The sequence below is a fragment of the Triticum urartu genome, chromosome 3 (assembly GCF_003073215.2).
Source record: "Triticum urartu cultivar G1812 chromosome 3, Tu2.1, whole genome shotgun sequence".
Classification (NCBI taxonomy): domain Eukaryota; kingdom Viridiplantae; phylum Streptophyta; class Magnoliopsida; order Poales; family Poaceae; genus Triticum; species Triticum urartu.
Window position 1 is genome coordinate 197,589,546 of NC_053024.1, and position 13,863 is coordinate 197,603,408.

The window sequence follows — 13,863 nt, forward strand, 5'->3', positions numbered from 1 at the left end:
ACATTGTCTTTCGAAAGTATTTCCCCTTAACCCACGGATAGGTCGGTACACCTACTCATTCTACATCTGTTAGCCCATCCCGGAAGGGGTCACACTAACTACTCAACTAAGCCAGAGCCCATATAGGCTTGTGGCTGCACACGTAAGCTTCTAGACATGAGAATACGATTGATCTCTTTGAGCCTGGGCGGCCGACCACTAGTGATGCACCACCATGGATTAACCATGCATGCTCCCACTGTACTTCGCCACCATCCAAACCAAATACCGCCTAGGTAGTTCATTTACAAGTCTTGGTCCTGATTACTACTTTGTCACTCATGTCTCGCCATGTTCGCTTCCCAAACCACGTCTACATTTAGCGAGGCAAAAATAAACTTACACGGTGGTGACAAGGATGTATAGACCAGACCTACCTCAAATGAACTACTAGGTAACGGCATAGCCATCTGGCAACAATAAATCCTACCATGCAATCCTACCACAAAAGGACTAAGTGCATAATATAAGCATAGGTAATTGGAAGAATGGTCAAATGTGAACTTGCCTGGTAATAGTTGATGAAGATTATATCTCTCTCAGAAATTCACTTAATAGAACTATTCATCACTCTCCGATGAAAATCTATAAATTCAAACATTGCACTCACATAAGCAATCATTTTTTAGACCAAGAAGAACATGCAAAGTAAAAAGTCTTGGAAAAACCAAATGAACATACAACACACTTGACTATCACAAAATATTCTAAGTGCAACACAACATATGCATGGGGTTCAGAATTTGTGATGTGAAGCATAGTGCATACAAGGCATACGTGTAAAACTACTATGGAAAGATCCTAAGTGTGTGAAAATTAGTGTGATAATGGTCCAGGTGATAGGGTTTGGCTACGGTGACAAAATGCAAAAAGAATCGACTTAATCGGAGCTACGGTTTAGGAGATATGGCAAGTTGAAGTTTGAATTCAAACCTGAATAAATTCAAATTTGAAATTGGCCAAAAGTTTTCAAAGTTGGTTCTCTGGATAAAGCTATTCGATCATTTTGCCGCTGGTTTCATCTAATTTGGACTTACGATTGAAAAGATACAGCTATCAGAAGTCCAGGGGGTAAACTGCAATTTCTATGGACTAAATAGAAAAGAAAAAAAATCGCGAGCAGGTCCTCGGCCACGTGGCTTCTTGCGGGTGGCTGGGCAGCGTTTGCTGTAGAAGCTATACGGCAAACGGCCGCCATTTAATAAAAACGCTAACGCGCGGCTAACTAACAAAAACCGACTAGGGGATTTTAAAATAAAAACCTGGGTTAACCGCGTACCGGTTTAACTAAAAAAACACAACTAACCTGATCTAATCTAGGCCGTCCATGGTAGATCGAACGGGCGAGCATGGGGCGGTGGCTCACCGTGGGCGACGGTGGCGCGGCAACGGGCGGTGACGGGGCGGCGGCTGCGGCCATTCTGGCGGCGGGGAAGGCGACGAGGAGGACGGGCGTGTCGAGGGCGTCCGGGGAGTGGTGGTGCGGGGCGTCGGCGACGTCCAAACAGCCGAGGAAGGGCAGCGGCGCTCCCAGGCTCTGGCAAGGTCGGGCGTGCTCCGGGCGGTCGTTCCCGCGGCGGGAAGGCGACGAGGAGGTTGGGCGCAGCGCGGGCTGCCCGGTGGTGGAGGCGGCGTTTCCCGAGACGTCGGGGTCGACAAGGCGAAGGCGGGGGAGCTCCGGTGCTCCGGCGAACTCGGGCTTCGTCGAGGCGGCGTCTCCGGTGACCTAGGGACAGGAAAAGGATGTCAACGAGGTGCGCTTCGACTCAGGCAACAGATTGAAGAAGACGGAGGCCGCGACGGCTTACGGACGACGGCAAACTCCGGCGACGGAGCTTCGGCCGACGAGATGCGAAGCGACGAGGTGGTGGCTACGAGCGACGTGGGGAGCAGCGAGACGACGAGGTCGAACGAGGAGCCTCGGGGGCTTTTATAGGCGAGGTGAGGGCGCTCGGCAATCTTGGATAAGCCTCATCCGCGGGGCTTCGCCGGCGGTTGCGGGCGGGCGCGCTCGCGGCTTGTCACGTGCGGCGCGGCAGGAGGTTGGGGACGACGAGGTGGGGCGGGTCCCACCTATCGGTGAGCGCGAAAGGGGCGCGCGAGGGGAAGGCGCGGGCGGTCGCCCGGCTCGAAGCGCTCCATGCGCTGGGGCAGGCCACGGGACAAAAGCGCAGCTGGGCCGGCTCGTGCGCTCCTGGGCCGAACTGTGTTTCGGTCCAAGCGGTGTTCTTCTTTTTTTAAACAGGAAAAATAAACTGCAACAGAGGAAAAAACAAAATTATTACATAGGCATATTATATAACAAAATGTTCAGAAAAATACCCCAAATAAGATGAACTATTTTTCAAGTTCAACTAAATTCTATAAAAATTCATAAAAGTCAAACAGTGCTACTGTTGCATTTAAAATCAATAAAAACCATTTTTAAAATAGCAAAATGATTTCAAATTTATTTTCTCCTAATTTTCTATTGAAGGGAATCATTTTACCCTTATTTTGATTTATTCATTTTTAGGAGAAAAATATTTTGAATAGAAAATCAAATAACTCCCAATTGGATTTGAATTTGGAATTTCAAACAACTTCAAATGGAAAATGAGTTTCAAATAACTTCAAAGTGACTTCCAATTTATTTCTTTGAAACTTCCAACTCTTTTTCTTCAAATATGAAGAAGTCATTTTATCTTCCCTCATGAACTCATTGAGTTGCTTAAAGTTTCTAAGTTTGAAATATTTCAAAATGGAATTCAAATTATTTTCAAACCCCTTTTCATTTCTTTAAATGGAAGAAGTCATATCATCTTCACTCTAGGGTTTTGTGATGAAATGAATTTGAATTCAGGAAGATCATAATGCAAGGTGCAAAGTTTTGGAGAAGTCCTTTTATTCCCTCTCATTCAACTTTCAATTTTTTTTCAATTTCCAATCATTGTCACACAATCAATCACACAACAGTAAAACAAACAATCATAATAATTTATTTAATATAACATTCCAAAATTTAGAATTTTGGGATGTTACACCGAGCCAATACATACATAGTCCTTTAATTTTCCTACTTAATGCTACTTAATTATCAGCAAATCAATAAGCAACCTATTAACTCTTTAATTCAGTTCTACTAAAGACCATCTAATGGAGTAACAGATGTATTGGACCTTTGAGCTACGTACAGGTATATACCTTTCCTATTGGTATACTAAATTATACTTCGACATCTAATTGTATATATTTACCTTTATGCTCTTCTAATACATTTCTTTATAAATAGTCGATCAATTATGCAACTGGCTGTCAACACAGAAATACATGATAGATGATATTTCTCCTTCACAAGGCTTTATAGGCAGAGTTGAACACAAGACCAGAGAAGTTGCAGAGGGATTTACACACTATGTAATAGCACACTGTGATGGATTGCTTACAGACACACTATGTAATATTTAACTTAGTACACATGTCATCAACACAATTTATAGACAATGGCGGTGCTGCTTACTACATATGTACATACCTGGATCGTCGCTGTTGTAGATCGAGTTGTCAACCCTCGCTCCTTTCTTAATGTGGCTATCACTTGAGCCGGAGGAATAATGAAAGTGAAAAAATAAGATAGTGTGTGATTAGCACATGCTTGAAGAAAGCATCCTCGATAATACCAACAAAGCAGCAGCAGTTTATGTTAAAAGTTTATGCACAATTCTTTTCTATCTTGGTTCTTTTCAATGGAAGCCATGCGACATTTAAACCTATTCATGGTAGCGGTCATTGTCTCCTACTAAGGTGCCAGAAAATCATGGTAGCGGTCATCGTCTCCTGTCATATTCCTCGAAAGTTAATCTAATGCCGTTGGCATGCTTGATATATTCAGTTATGTTATGATTATCTTAAGACATGACATATTTTCCCATTGACTTTGATGACACGCAACTTAGGAGCTATAAAACATTTGGGACAATTGCAAAAAAGATGCAGTATTGAATCGAAGGAGAAATAATGTAAAGTCAAATCGTTGGCCTCGCTACATAAATTAGTTATGAGATAAACGAACATATCACATTCTATGGGCCACATTATGTATAGATGGACATCTACATACAATATTGAGTAGAAAGAAATATAGATGCAAGGAGAATATATATATATATATATATATATATATATATATATATGGTATAGTACGCAACATCAAGATTCAATACAGAGTAGAACATATATAGGCGCAGTTCTTTAAGGGTGCACGTGCATATATTTGTTGGTATTTGATTAGTGCAATGCTAACTAAAACAATAAAACATGCTGCTTTAGATAACGCAACAAAATATGAACCTTAGGACACCTAAAAAACGAGGTAGCATATTCTACTGTGAAGCATTTGACTATCGATGAAATGCATTTGAATAGAATATGAACTTTCCAAATGTACCACCTACCCTGATTTGCTATGTTCTAAACCTAAGAATAGAAGGAATTATGTATGAAGTTTAATATTGACGATATAGAGAGAAAATGGACATGTGCAATGTTATTGAATAACTAGTCAAGAATTGATATTTGCATGAAAGTATGGATTGAGAAATCTGAAACCTGAGCAAGAAGGTCCATGCTTTAACATCTAAAATAAAGAATAAGAGAAGATCTCGACAAATACAACTTACTTCCGCTGCTTATCCTCTGATTTATGCATATGCATCCAGTTATATAATCAACCTGTGATGCGGCTTGAACTACGTCGGTATTTCCCCAAAGAGGAAGGGATGATGCAACACAGCTACGGTAGGTATTTCCCTCAATGATGAGACCAAGGTTATCGAACCCGTAGGAGAACCACACAACACCATGTAAGTAGCTCATGCACATAAAGAACAAATACTTGCAACCTGACGCAAGAGAGGGGTTGTCAATCCCTCATGGGTAAAAAGATAGGTAAAATGGTAGTTGACTGGATAAATAGATCTCGCGGGAACACGAGATAAAATAAATAAATAAAAATTGCAGCAAGGTATTTTTCTAATTTTGGATTAATAGATCTGAAAATAGAAGCAAATAAAAATAGATCGCGAAGGCAAATATAAAAAAGAAGAGACCTCGGGGCCGTAGATTTCACTAGTGGCTTCTCTCGAGAAAATATAATACGGTGGGTAAACAAATTACTGTTAGGCAATTGATAGAACTTCAAATAATCATGACGATATCCAGGCAATGATCATTATATAGGCATCACGTCCAAGATTAGTACTCCTGCCTGCATCTACTACTATTACTCCACACATCAACCGCTAGCCAGCATGCATCTAGTGTATGAAGTTCATGGAGAAACGGAGTAATGCAATAAGAACGATGACATGATGTAGACAAGATCTATTTATGTAGAAATAGACCCTATCTTGTTATCCTTAATGTCAACGATACATATGTGTCGTTTCCCCATCTGTCACTGGGATCAAGCACTGTAAGATCAAACCCATCACAAAGCACCGCTTCCCATGGCAAGCAAAATCGATCTAGTTGGCCTAACTAAACCGAAGATGCGAAGAAGAAATACGAGGCTATAAGTAATCATGCATATAAGAGACTAAAGAACTCAAATAACTTTCATGGATAAAAACATAGATCTGATCATAAACTCAAAGTTCCTTGGATCCCAACAAACACACCGCAAAAAGAGTTACATCAAATAGATCTCCAAGAGACCATTGTATTGAGAATCAAAAGAGAGAGAGAGGAAGCCATCTAGCCACTAACTACGGACCCATAGGTCTACAATGATCTACTCACGCATCACAGGAGAGGTGCCAATGAGGATGATGAACCCCTACATGATGGTGTCTAGATTCGATCTGTGGTTTCTGGAACTTGTGGAGGCTGGAATTGATTTTCGTCGAGTCCCCTAGGGTTTCTGGAATATTGGGGTATTTATAAAGCAAGGAGGCAGTGCGGGAGGCCATCGAGGTGGGCACAACCCACCTGGCCCCTGGGCCCAGGCGCGCCCTGGTGGGTTGTGCCCCCTCGGGGCACCCCCAGGTGCTTCTCTGGCCCATCTGGTGTCTTCTGGTCCAAAAAAATCCACAAAAAGTTTCGCTGCATTTGGACTCCGTTTGATATTGATTTCCTGCGATGTAAAAAACAAGCAAAAACAACAACTGGCACAGGACACTATGTCAATAGGTTAGTCCCAAAAAATGATATAAAATGATTGTAAAACATTCAAGAATGATAATATAACAACATGGAACAATAAAAAATTATAGATACGTTGGAGACGTATCAACATCCCCAAGCTTAATTCCTGCTCGTCCTTGAGTAGGTAAATGATAAAAACAGAATTTTTGATGTGAAATGCCACCTAACATGTTCATGACATATTCTTTCCTTTATAGCATGGCCAATTGCACTTTTATATGGTTCAAAGCAATAGTCTAGTTTTGACATGAGGACTTTAATACCACAAGCACATCAAAAAACAACCATGTCTTTCAAAATATCAACACTAAAGCAAGTTATCCCTATCCCATTATGCTCAATCATTGATCCATTCATGAAACACACTCGCATATTAGCTACACCAAATGCTCAAGTACGTTCATAGTGCCCCTTAGTTGGTGCTTTATAAGAGAAGATGGAGACTCAAGTAAAAAAACTGCATAAACTAAATAGAAAGGCCCTTCGCGGAGGGAAGTAGGGATTTGTAGAGGTGCCAGAGCTCAAGGCGAATAAGATAGAGATAAAACATTTTAGATGGCATGTTTTTCCTGTCAATGAAAATGATCAAGTAGTTCCCAATACTTTCCATGCTAGATATACCATAGGAGGTTCCCAAACAGAAAATAAAGTTTATTCCTTTTTCCACCATACTTTCACATTCCACGGGTGTCGTCCATACCAACACTTTCCAAGGAATTTATTATTTGACAACATAAACTAAATTCATTTTTCATTTCGGGACTGGGCATCCCTAATACCTTTGCCGTACTCTCGTGCAATGACAAGTGAATAAACACTCATCTTGAGAATAACACATCTAGCATGGAAATATATCAGCCACCCCCTACCGTTTCATGAGCGGTGCGAGCACACAAAAGAGAAATTTATTTTGAAAATTATAGATGGCACATACAAATTTGCTTAGAACGGCAAAAGAATACCGCATATAGGTAGGTATAGTGGACTCATGTGGCAAAAACTGGTTTAAAGGATTTTGGATGCACTAGTGATCATACTTAGTGCAAATGAAGGCTAGCAAAAGATTGAGAAGCATCCAACCAAGAAACGAAAAATCTCATAAGCGAGAATTAAGCATAACTAGCATCGAATAATGCACCACAAGTAGGATGTAATTTCATTGCATAACTATTGACTTTTGTGCTTGCATAGGGAATCACAAACCTTAATACCAATATTCTTACTAAAGCATATATACTCATCAACATGACTCACATATTATATCAACATATCACAAAACTATTACAAGGAATCAAGTTTATTTTGTCCAATGATCTTCAATGAAGTTTTTATTATATCCCTCTTGAATATCTATCACCTTGGGACTAATTTCATATGTTGCTTTTGATAGCTCAAACAAATCTAAGTGAAAAGAACATGAGCATCATATTGTTATCTCAAATTAATCTAAGTGAAGCATGAGAGAATTTCTTAAATTTTTAGCAAGCGAAGATGCAAGCAAATAGGATACACATGGCAACACAAGCAAATATGAGATCTGACAAGAAAACGATGAACGAAAAAGAGGGCGAATAAAACGGAAATTTTTTGTGAAGTAGGAAAGAGGAAAACAAGAGGAAAATGGCAAATAATGTAAATTGCAAGGAGATGAGATTTGTGATTAGGAACCTGGTAGATGTTGGTGATGTCTCCCCGGCAACGGCGTCGGAAATTCCTTTTGATTGCTGCTTGAACTACGTCAGTATTTTCCCAAAGAGGAAGGGATGATGCAGCACAACTACGGCATGTATTTCCCTCAGTGATGAGACCAATGTTATCGAACCAGTAGGAGAACCATGCAACACCATGTAAACAACTCCTACACACAAAGAACAAATACTTGCAACCCGATGTAAGAGAGGGGTTGTCAATCCCTCACGGGTAAAAAGATAGGTAAAATTGTAGTATATTGGATAAAATAGATCTAGCGGGAATGCAAGATAAAATAAATAAATAAAAATTCCAGCAAGGTATTTTTGTATTTTTGGATTAATAAATCTGAAAATAAAATAAAATTAAAATATATCGTGAAGGCAAATATAATAAAGAAGAGACCCGGGGGCCGTAGATTCCACTAGTGGCTTCTCTTAAGAAAATAGCATACGGTGGGTAAGCAAATTACTGTTGGGAAATTGATAGAACTTCAAATAATCATGACGATATCCAGGCAATGATCATTATATAGGCATCACGTCCAAGATTAGTAGACCGACTCCTTCCTGCATCTACTACTATTACTCCACACATCGACCGCTACCCAGCATGCATCTAGTGTATTAAGTTCATGGAGAAACAGAGTAATGCAATAAGAATGATGACATGATGTAGACAAGATCTATTTATGTAACGCCCCAAGGCCGGAGCTTCAGATGCCTTTCAGTAATTTCGTTGCCGCCGTGTGTTTCTTTTGCTTGCTCTTTTATTTTTGCATTGCATCATGTCATCATGCCATTTCATTCTTTTTAAACTCAACCAAATAATTTGCATAGATCTTTTGATCTATTTAAACCGAGGGAATTCACATGGTGAGTTCTCTTTATAACATATCCACCAAGTATTTAGGGAGCTACTATAAATATTTCTTTAATTTGGAATTCACCATAACACACTTACAAATTATCCCAATGCCTTTGTTATCTCAATTCTTGGTCTCCAACCTTGCCATATATTTCTTTCATCATTTTCCGGAGCTCCACCAAAAATCCGAACATTTTTGGACCTTCCTTTTACCAAGTCGTAGTTCAAACCATTTGAATTAAATTCAAATGAGTTTGAATTTAAATTTTTCAATCTTGCCCACTCCAATTTTCTTGGGCCGTGCACATTTTTGTGAGTCCGAGAAAATTATCCCCGTGCCCAAACTCTTTCTCTAACCTTTTCTTTTCTTCCCTTTTCATTATCTTTATTTTCTATTTCGAAAAGAGTACGAGAGAGAGAAGAAGAGCCAGCCCAGCTGGGCCTCCCCAAATCCTCTCGCAGCCAGGCTGGGCCATTTCCACAAAGGCCCAGCCGGCCCTACCTATCTAACCCTAGGCCTCACCCCCGACCCCCTCGCCCTTGATACATCTCCGTCGTATCTACTTTTCCAAACACTTTTGCCCTTGTTTTGGACTCTAACTTGCATGATTTGAATGGAACTAACCCAGACTGATGCTGTTTTCAGCAGAATTGCCATGGTGTTATTTATGTGTAGAAACAAAAGTTCTCGGAATGACCTGAAACTTCACGGAATATCTTTTTGGAAATAATAAAAAATACTTGCAAAAGATGAAGACTAGGGGCCCCACACCCTAGCCACGAGGGTGGGGGCGCGCCCCCTACCTCGTGGGCCCCCTGGAGCTCCTTCGACCTCAACTCCAACTCTATATATTTGTTTTCGCGGAGAAAAAAAATCAGAGAGAAGGATTCATCGCGTTTTACGATACGGAGCCGCCGCCAAGCCCTAAAACCTCTCGGGAGGGCTGATCTGGAGTCCGTTTGGGGCTCCGGAGAGGGGAATTCGTCGCCATCATCATCATCATCAACCTTCCTCCATCACCAATTTCATGATGCTCACCGCCGTGCGTGAGTAATTCCATCGTAGGCTTGCTAGACGGTGATGGGTTGGATGAGATTTATCATGTAATTGAGTTAGTTTTGTTAGGGTTTGATCCCTAGTATCCACTATGTTCTGAGATTGATGTTGCTATGACTTTGCTATGCTTAATGCTTGTCACTAGGGCCCGAGTGCCATGATTTCAGAGCTGAACCTATTATGTTTTCATCAATATATGAGAGTTCTTGATCCCATCTTGAAAGTCTATAGTCACCTATTATGTGTTATGATCCGTTAACCCCGAAGTGACAATAATAGGGATACTTACCGGTGATGACCGTAGTTTGAGGAGTTCATGTATTCACTATGTGTTAATGCTTTGGTCCGGCACTCTATTAAAAGGAGGCCTTAATATCCCTTAATTTCCACTAGGACCCCGCTGCCACGGGAGGGTAGGAGAAAAGATGTCATGCAAGTTCTTTTCCATAAGCACGTATGACTATATTTGGAATACATGCCTACATTACATTGATGAATTGGAGCTAGTTCTGTGTCTCCCTAGGTTATGACTGTTACATGATGAACCGCATCCGGCATAATTCTTTATCACCGATCCATTGCCTACAAGCTTTCCATATATTGTTCTTCGCTTATTTACTTTTCCGTTGCTATTGCTATCGTCACTACAAAATACCAAAAACATTACTTTTGCAATCATTACCTTTTGCTACCGTTACCACTACTATCATATTACTTTGCTACTAAATACTTTGCTACAGATATTAAGTTTCCAGGTGTGGTTGAATTGACAACTCAACTGCTAATACTTGAGAATATTCTTTGGCTCCCCTTGTGTCGAATCAATAAATTTGGGTTGAATACTCTCCCCTCGAAAACTGTTGCGATCCCTATACTTGTGGGTTATCAAGACTATTTTCTGGCGCCGTTGCCGGGGAGCATAGCTCTATTCTTTGAGTCACTTCGGATTTATATCTGCTTATCATTATGAAGAACTTGAGAGATCCAAAAACCAAGATTTATCCCTCAACTACGAGGGGAGGTAAGGAACTGCCATCTAGCTCTGCACTTGATTCACCTTCTGTTTTGAGTAAGCTTGCGACGCCTAAACCTGCTTCTTCTATTCGTTCTGATATGTCGCGTGTTATTGATGATGCCACTTCTGCTATGCATGATACTTATGATGAAACTACTTCTATGCTTGATACTACTGTGCCACTTGGTGAATTTCTTGATGAACAACTTGAGAATGAAAATATTGAATCTGATAATATTGATGAAAGTGATGGTGAAGACTCTTCCCCTAATAAATATGAATCACCTGTTATTCCTGAGGGTTATGTTTTTGAAAAAGAAGCTGCTTTAGCTATTTTAGCTTGCAAAGATAGATACGAACTCAAGAGGTTATTAGCTAAATGGAAGCAACAATCTCTTAATGGTAGAATGAAACCTGACCCTGCTTTTGCTACTTCACCTATCTGTGTTACTGATAAGGATTATGAATTCTCTGTTGATCCTGATATAATTACTTTGGTTGAATCTGATCCTTTTCATGGCTATGAATCTGAAACTGTTGTGGCACATCTTACTAAATTCAATGATATAGCCACCCTATTCACTAATGATGAGAGAACTCGTTACTTTTATATCCTTAAAATATTCCGTTCTCATTAAAGGGTGATGCTAAGATATGGTTTAATTATCTTGATCCTAGTTGTGTGCGTAGTCCCCAGGAGATGATTTATTACTTCTCTGCTAAATATTTCCCTGCTCATAAGAAACAAGCTTCCTTGAGGGATATATATATATATAATTTTGTGCAAATTGAAGAAGAGAGTCTCCCACAAGCTTGGGGAGGCTTCTCAAGTTACTTAATGCTTTGCCTGACCATCCTCTTAAGAAAAATGAAATACTTGATATCTTTTATAATGGACTAACCGATGCTTCCAGAGATTACCTGGATAGTTGTGCTGGTTCTGTTTTCAGGGAAAGAACACCGGATGAAGCTGAAATTCTATTGAATAATATGTTGACAAATGAAAATAATTGGACACTTCCTGAGCCTATTCCTAAACCAACTCCGAAGAAAAGGGGTATTCTATTTCTCAGTCCTGAAGATATGCAAGAGGCAAAGAAATCTATGAAAGAAAAAGGTATTAAAGCTAAGGATGTTAAGAATTTACCTCCTATTGAAGAAATACACGGTCTTAATTTACCACCTGTTGAAGAAATATATGATGTTAATCCATTACCTATTGAAGAAATACATGGTCTTGATAACCCGACACAGGTAGTAAAGGTAAATTCTCTCTATAGATATGATAAAGCTGAAATCCCATTTACTAAGTTTGCTAGCCCACGCTTAGATGAGTTTGATAAATTTATGGTTAAGAAAGAAGACTTCAATGCTTATTTTGGTAGACAATTGAAATACAATTCAAATATGCTTGAACACTTGGGTGATTATATGGCTAATATCAAAGGTGAACTTAAACTTATTAGTAAACATGCTTCTATGGTTACCACTCAAGTAGAACAAGTACTTAAGGCTCAAAATGATTTGCTCAATGAACTGAATAGTAAGAATAATGATTATGTTGTTAGAGTGGCTACTAGAACTGGTAGAATGACTCAGGAACCTTTGTATCCTGAAGGCCACCCAAAGAGAATTGAGCAAGATTCTCAGAGAAATAATATAGATGCACCTAGTCCTTCTAAAAGGAAGAAAAAGAAAAATGATAGGACTTTGCACGCTTCTAGTGAACCTATTGATGAAACACCTGAGAATCCAAATGATATTTCTATTTCTGATGCTGAAACACTATCTGGTAATGAACCTAAAACTAGTGATAATGTTAATGATAAGGTTCATGATGATGCTCAACCTAGTAATGATAATGATATAGAAGTTGAACCTGCTGTTGATCTTGATAACCCACAATCAAAGAATCAACGTTATGATAAGGAAGACTTTGTTGCTAGGAAACATGGTAAAGAAAGAGAACCATGGGTTCAGAAACCCATGCCTTTTCCTCCCAAACCATCCAAGAAAAAGGATGATGAGGATTTTGAGCTCTTTGTTGAAATGATTAGACCTATCTTTTTGCGTATGCGATTAACTGATATGCTTAAAATGAATCCTTATGCTAAGTATATGAAAGAAATTGTTACAAATAAGAGAAATATCCCGGAAGATGAAATTTTCACCATGCTTGCTAATTATACTTTTAAGGGTGGAATACCAAAGAAACTTGGAGATCGAGGAGTACCCAATATACCATGCTCCATTAAAAGAAACTATGTTAAAACTGCTTTATGTGATCTTGGAGCCGGTGTTAGTGTTATGCCTCTCTCTTTATATCGTAGACTTGATTTTAATAAGTTGAAACCTACTGAAATATCTTTGCAAATGGCTGATAAATCAACTGCTATACCTATCGGTATTTGTGAGGATGTGCCTGTTGTAGTTGCAAACGTTACTATTTTAACGGACTTTGTTATTCTTGATATTCCCAAGGACGATAGTATGTCTATTATTCTTGGAAGACCCTTTTTTTATACTGCAGGGGCTGTTACTGATTGCACTAAAGGCAATGTCACTTTTCATGTTAATGGTAATGAGCATACGGTACACTTTCTGAGGAAACAACCTCAAGTTCATAGTATCAACTCTATTGGAAAAATTCCATTGATTATATTTGGAGGTTTTGAATTTCCTCTTCCTACTGTCAAGAAGAAATATGATATTCTTATTATTGGGGATGTGCATATCCCCGTTGAGGTAACATTGTAACGCCCACAATGCGGCTATATCTCCCACGTGTCGAAGCACGACTTAGAGGCATAACCGCATTGTAAGCAATGTCGCAAGTGGGGCAATCTTCACACAACCCATGTACTGAATAAGAAAAGAGGTACATAGATGGCTTACAATCGCCACGTCACACCATACATAAATAATATCAATACAATCATCCAGATACAATCAAGGTCCGACTACAGAACCAAAATAAAGACAACCCCAAATGCATAATGTCCCCGATCGCCCC